Source organism: Dioscorea cayenensis, chromosome 5 (assembly GCF_009730915.1).
Source record: "Dioscorea cayenensis subsp. rotundata cultivar TDr96_F1 chromosome 5, TDr96_F1_v2_PseudoChromosome.rev07_lg8_w22 25.fasta, whole genome shotgun sequence".
Taxonomy (NCBI): domain Eukaryota; kingdom Viridiplantae; phylum Streptophyta; class Magnoliopsida; order Dioscoreales; family Dioscoreaceae; genus Dioscorea; species Dioscorea cayenensis.
Genome location: NC_052475.1, coordinates 4000885 through 4008792, shown reverse-complemented (window position 1 = coordinate 4008792; position 7908 = coordinate 4000885).

The following is a 7908-nucleotide window of genomic DNA, read 5'->3' as shown; positions in this document are numbered from 1 at the left end:
TTTTTGCTTGGATTTTGTTTGGATTTTGTTTTCCTTTGCTACCGACAAAATCCAAATCATCATTTATATATTATGATAACATATTAATATCCTAGGGTTTTTTTTGGATATGGGCCGAGATTAAGCCACAATTATTGACCCTTATCTGCTAGAATCGTACATTTATGTTAAATTCATTAAACTTTACAACCTCAGAAAGTAGATTTTTGTGTGATTTATCTTTGACTTTTCACACCCTTTATACTAGGGGAAAAAAATTAAAAAAAGAAAAACATAAGATTTTTGTAAGACAAGTAATATAGAAATCTTTAATATCCTAGGTTTTTTGGATATGGGTTGAGATTAAGCCACAATTGTTGACCCTTATCTGCTAGAATCGTACATTTATGTAAAATTCATTAAACTTTACAACCTGTAAAGTAGATTTTGTGTGATTTATCTTTGACTTTTCACACCCTTATATAGGGGAAAAAAATTTAAAAAAACATAAGATTTCTGTAAGACAAGTAATATAGAAATCTTCTATGTAACATTATATTTAGAAATGTATAACATATTAAAGCATAAACAATAATTGATAAAAGAAAAAGTGTTTTCATTAATAGTTATTAAGAAATCTCCAATATATTTTTCTCACTTTGTCTGTTCCTAGCTATGTCTAGCTATCTCTAGCAGTATAAAATAATTGATAAAAGATCTTTGCTTAGATACATACATATATATATATGAGGATTCGTAATCTAAGTACGACCATCGATTTCAAACCTAAGGACATCCACCGTAGCTGTTGAATGGCAACCTAACAACACCTACATTACTCTAGAAAACCCTAATTCAATTTTTTCCCAAACTATATAGCTGTTTCTAGCAGTATGAAATAATTGACAAGAGATCTTTGCTTAGATACATATATATATATATATATATATATATGAGGATTCATAATCTAAGTACGACCATCGATTCCAAATTTAAGGACATCCACAGTAGTTATTGTATAGCAACCTAACAACACCTACATTACTCTAGAAAACCCTAATTCAATTGTTTTTCCAAACTATATATATATACATATATGATTGCATAAAACTATATATAGAGAGATAAGATTCAAAACAATCTTGCAACAATTAACATTGCATATCTATGGACATATCTGACTTACAATGCATCAACCTACCCCGTCACCAAAGAAGACGACCTAGAGGATCAACGGGCTACTTCGGAGTACGAAGGAGACCATCAAGGGACGTTATGCAGCAGAGATTATAAACCCTCATACTAGAAAGAGACATTGGTTAGGTACATTTGATACAACAGAGGAAGCAGCATTGGCTTATGACATGGCATCAATTACCTTTAGTGGTATCGATAGAGCTCAAACTAATTTTTCCTATGAGTTTCCTACTATGCCTTCTCCACCTCCTCCACTACCACCTCCGCCACCTCCTCCACTATCACCTCCGCCACCTCCTCCACTACCACCTCCGGTACCTCCTCCTTCGGAGGAGGAGAAGGAATATTATTCTGAGTATGACTTTGAGATTAATAATCATGACGATGATTGGATCAATATTACCACCATTTTACAGAGTTTTTGCCAATCAAATGCATTTTCTTCATCTTTTATACTATAACAAATATGATATTCATGACTTGCAATGTTGTATTGCAGAATAAAAATTATGTTCTTAAGAATAATAAGATAACTGAGATAAGTTTTGTTATGAATAAAATAGGCTTTTAATTTATATTTTTTTGTTAGAAGATGAATATAGATTAATCATTAAGACCTTTGTGAAAGTGATCAAAGACTTAGATATATATATATATATATGTATGTGTGTATGTGTGTAGTGTGTGTGTTAGCACAAGTTGCATTAATTCTCAAATAGATTATTAACTATCATATTCTTTCATATATACTCAATGAATATATGTAATTTAATCAATTAAGAAATTCAGATAGGAAAAATATAAGCACAATAATGTAACAATTAATGATTGTATACTATAATGTCTATTATAAAAAATATAAAATGCATTTCTACCATAAAAACATATTCATCAACCATATGATAGTAGTATAATATATTACCTTTTACACAGATGGATTCATCTATTATGTTTTTCGCCTTTGTTGATTCCAGGTAGTAATTTATCTAGCACCTATCATTTGCTATTGCATATTCTCATCTCTGCTTCAAGAACATTAGCTTAGCATATACACATCTATATATTGATTTTTTTCCTTTGTTATATTAATAGAAACTTCAACAAATTTCTACTTCAAGAATATATTACATATAACATTCATTAAAAAAGGTACATCTATTATACAAGATTACAAATACAGAAAACAATAACAGAAAAAAACTAAACAATATAAATATATTTTTTTGTTAGAATATGAATATAGATTAATCATTAAGACCTTTGTGAAAGTGATCAAAGACTTAGATATAATATATATATGTGTGTGTGTGTGTGTGTGTGTGTGTGTGTGTAAGCACAAGTTGCATTAATTCTCAAATGGGTTATTAACTATCATATCCTTTCATATATACTCAATGAATATATGTAATTTAATCAATAAAGAAATTCAGATAGGAAAAATATAAGCACAATAATGTAACAATTAATGATTGTATACTATAATGTCTATTAAAAAAATATAAAATGCATTTATACCATAAAAACATATTCATCAACCATATGATAGTAGTATAATATATTATATTTTACACAGATGGATTCATCTATTATGTTTTTCCCCTCTGTTGATTCTAGATAAGGATTTATCCAGCACCTATCATTTGCTATTGCATATTCCCATCGCTGCATGAAGAATATTAGCTTAACATATACACATCTATATATTGATTTTTTCCTTTGTTATATTAATAGAAACTTAAGGATTTATCCAGCACCTATCATTTGCTATTGCATATTCCCATCTCTTATTGAAGAACATTAGCTTAGCATATACACATCTATATATTGAATTTTTTCCTTTGTTATATTAATAGAAACTTCAACAAATTTCTACTTCAAGAATATATTACATATAACATTCATTAAAAAAAAGTACATCTATAATACAAGATTACAAATACAGAAAACTATAACAGAAAAAGAACTAAACAATATAAATATTACATAAGTTCAGAAAGCAAATTAAATTCATATTTCCATCTACAAGCTGAACTGCAAAACTCTCTCACTAATCCATTTTCACCTAACCATCCATTGCAAATAATATCATTGACATTTCGACCACAAAACTCTTTACCACACTCCCATACCTCTTTTTCCATCCATTTGCCTTCTACACTCCATACTATCTCTCTAAAAAACTCTGCTATAACATATCGACAACTATTGATTATAGGATTACCAGATCTTTTGCTATCTATTGCTTCTGAAACATTACCTATTTTTCCATAAGAAACTAAATTCAATATTGTTATATCAGAATTACGTGTTATATGATCTTTATACAAAAAAATCCCCGCTGCATATCCTGCAGGAAAATAACCTTTACACACTGCATTATGTAAATATTGCATGCCTGAATCCATTTTCAATTTTATAACTTCTACCTGCAAACCAATTTTAAAAATTAGTCCCTCATATTAATACTATAATTTATCTAACATTAATAAATATTGTAATAATAAATTTTACCATGCCAAGTTTCAAACAAGCTTCTAGATTTCCACTTGATGCACAATTCCGAAGAAAAGTAATATATTCTTCCATGCTAAGATACCATAAATTATCTATCCGCATCATCTGTCCAACTCTACGGCTTTTGGATGCTTGATAAAAACCCTTGCAACTAGGAAAAAAATTATGTTATTATTTAAACAAATAATTTTTATTTCTATTATATAAATGAATAAAATTACCAGCGACGCAAAAGTTTAAGATCATGAAGAGAATTAGAAGATGTTGAAACTATACATATGAGAATCTCTTCAACCATATCTCGAGGAAGTTTTCCCAAAATATCACTACAATAATGATCTGCCATGCTAAGCCAAACAAAAACATAATAATCACATAATCAGAACAGATAAAAAATAAGCAAAGGAAAAAACTAATGCAAGAAGTACAAGAAAATACATATAACAAAAGATGAACACCTATATGCTGAAAAGAAAACTTATTGCAACAAAATTATTACTGCTTAATCTTTCTTATGACGTTAGAAATAATAATGATAATGATGATAACGATAGTATTGATGATGAGTCTTACTGTACTGCTAGAGATGATGTTGATGATACTTAATCTTGCTACGCTGGAAGCCACAACACTACAGGCAAAAGAAAATTGCAAAACCGATGTCAAACTTGATAGAAAAAGAAGCCTTATGAAGTAGTGTTACCCTAAAATACGTTGCTTTCCATTAAGACCTCATCTAATCTCCCCCAATTCCTCAAATAAAGGACAATAATGAAATAGAGAAGAAGATGAAATAGAGAAAGTAATGTGTTAGGGTTAAGAGCATGATTATTGTTGGGAAAAAAATAATTATCCTATAAAAGATGGACAAATGTCCATCCCTAAAACAAGTTTAGAAGTTTCTCAATATATCATAATAATGATGAAATGGTCAAAGAGAACAACTAGGTCCTATGCCTTGGTCTTTATTTTTCCATATCAGTGCTATGATGATAACTCTAAAATCACCTCCCTGGTCATCATACAATCTACGAAGGAATAGACTACTTTGCTCCATTACCAATGTCTTAGAGTATGTTTCTTTATTTAGTCTATATATTTCTCTTTTTCCCTACATTTTGAAATATATATGCATATTAATATATATATATATATATTGCATGATGTAGATATACATAGATATGTGCATGTGATATACATCTCTCTCTCTCCATCTATATGTAGTATACATGGATAGATGCATGTATATATATGCATGTAGGTATACATAGATTTATATACACTGCATGTTGTAGGTATATATAGATATATGCATATACATACGTACATAAAGTATACATCTCCTTTTTCCATGCATATATGCATGCATGTCTATTGATTCTCATACACATGCAAATACTAACTTAATTTCATATATATACATTAAATACATGAATTTTTTAGATTTATGTTTATGGGAATAATATATGTTTTGAAAATATATGATAAGCATTTGTTACTAAAGCACTCACTCCCTTTCTCTCTCCATCTCTCTATATATAACCAATTTAAAAAAGAAAATAAATAAATAAACATAATTAGATCACCTTAAAACCCAACTACCACATTGTAAAAATCTCTATCTTACCTCTGCTTCACATGCTACTTTATTATTTTCTAACAAATTACTACCCAGGTTTTAAGATAATAAACTTTAACAAAACATATGAAAAATTCATTATTTGATTTATTAACATTTAACACATTACTTAAAAAATATATATGTTATTATAATCTTTTACTACTTATACTCCCTCTCTATATGTCTATCTATTTATCTAACTATCTACTTATCTATCTATCTATATATATTTTCAATCTAAATCTTTTTTTTTTTAAAATATAACTATCTCTTTCTTTAATTTTTTATTGGTTGTTCTAAAAATTATCAATTTGTTATACACATTGTAATATGTATAGTTAAAACCTCATAAATTCCTAAAAAAATGTTGAAAGTATTTATTATGATGGTGACATATATAAATATTTAATAAATTATGTTATAAATATAATATATGATTATTATATATATATATATCACTACTACAAACTCCTGATTTAACAACATTTATTATTTTCTAAAAATACACTCTCATTTTCATTTATAAAAAATCATCTTAATAAAATCGAAATTACCTAATTCATTGAAATAAATAACAAAAATAAAAGCTACAAATATATATATATATATATTATAAAAGTAGAGAAACAACCAATGTATTAAATAAAGAAAGTACAACATAAGCTAATAATAAAAAAACACTTAAAAGATAAAAACCTAAAACAATTAAAAAGACCAAACAAAAGATATTACAATCACAAAAAACAATACGCTTACCATAAACATCCACAGAAAAGCAAAAGAAAACAAATTAAAACAAAAACATTAACTAAATCTACATCTTGATAGGAAATGCCATCAAAAGAAGGAAGTGCATACGGTCCTTGATAGAGACATCTAAGAAGCGTTGATCCAAGTTGTTATCTGCATAAATCCAAGCAATAACAATATAAATAATTTTATTAATACTTCACAAAAACACACTCTGAAAAAAAAAAAGAAATACAAAAAGGATTACACCATTGAAACTTTAGCACTTAAACCATATGTATAACAAGTTTGAATATCTTTGTATGAACTATATACTAAAGTTTGAATAGAAATATATATATATATATATATATATATAACAAAACAATAAAAACTACAAGAACATAGAGTGTTAGAGAGAGAAAAAGAGATAAAATAATGATGATATAGGCAGAGAGCACAATTAAAACAATATGGAATGATTCTTTCACCATTATTGATTAATTATACTCTCTCTCTCTCTCTCTCTCTCTCTCTCTCTCTCTCTCTCTCTCTCCTGTCATCTTCTTAATCTTCATCTTTATCATCTCTTCATCATACTATCACTATACATACTCTCTCTATGCATTATACCAACCTTACAAAATAATTAGTTAGCTTTAGATGCATGCAACTTTCAAACAATCTATCAAGGAGGGAAAATATAAAACAATAAAATATATAATCAACTTATAGTAATATCTAACCATACATTATATAAATTATGTTAATTATAATTATGAAATAGGAAAAATATAACAAACCACTAAGAGCCAAATAGCACAAGCTTCTTTCAACATAGGAATAAGCTTGCCAGTGACATGAATGGCTATGAGCCGATCCAAACCCCCAACCAATTTTCCCCCAATAAATATCATTGGAAACAACGGTGCAGCCAAAATCTTATCATCTCCCCTTACAGTCCTTCCAAGGTTACGCATGAGTGTCATCCTCACTACAAACTCTTCACTAACTTCATGCATTGTTGGATAAGCTTTCAATTATTCAAACAATCTCTGAGCAACGTAATTCATGTGACAACCTCTGCTACCTACAATCACCACCATACTTCCCTCGATAATTGGTATCAAACCTTCCTCTTTGATTGCTACCATCAGTAATTGCTCCATCACAATCTCTTACTCTCAAAGAGTCTCAAAAGTAACATAGCCTGTTCTTCCCACCATATTCATTATATAATATAATATTAAATCATTTATATATATAAAATAAATTATTTATATCATAAATATACACTAACATTACCTATGTGTTATTTGTATTTATTCCCTTCACCCATAAAATTATTGAAAATACATAAAATACTAATCTTAACAAAATCTTACATATGTAAAGACAATTAACAAATTAAATCCTCCAAAATATTTTTTAGATAATAATAAAAAAATATACAGAAATGTACAAATATTTATTATATCATGAAAAATTTTAAAAATAATATATCATATATAATAATATTAATAATATCAATAATAACAATCACATAACAATTATTCAAAAAAACACAATTCAGATTATTTCACTATCATAATATTATCTCACTCATATATCCTACCTCTGTCATCCACATCTTTTTAAACGGTTTATAATTAAAAAGAAAACATCTTATAAAAATAAATAAATTAAGAAAATCTAAACCTGAATCTTAATTCCTCTCGAAAGAATCAATGCCGCATTTAAAGAAAACATCCTATCAACTGATACGAATCAAGCTAAGCGATTCTACACCTAGGGTTAAAACTATATAATATATATTATACTATAATAATAATATTATCTCAGTTAGGCATTGTACTGCTTTCGTCCAC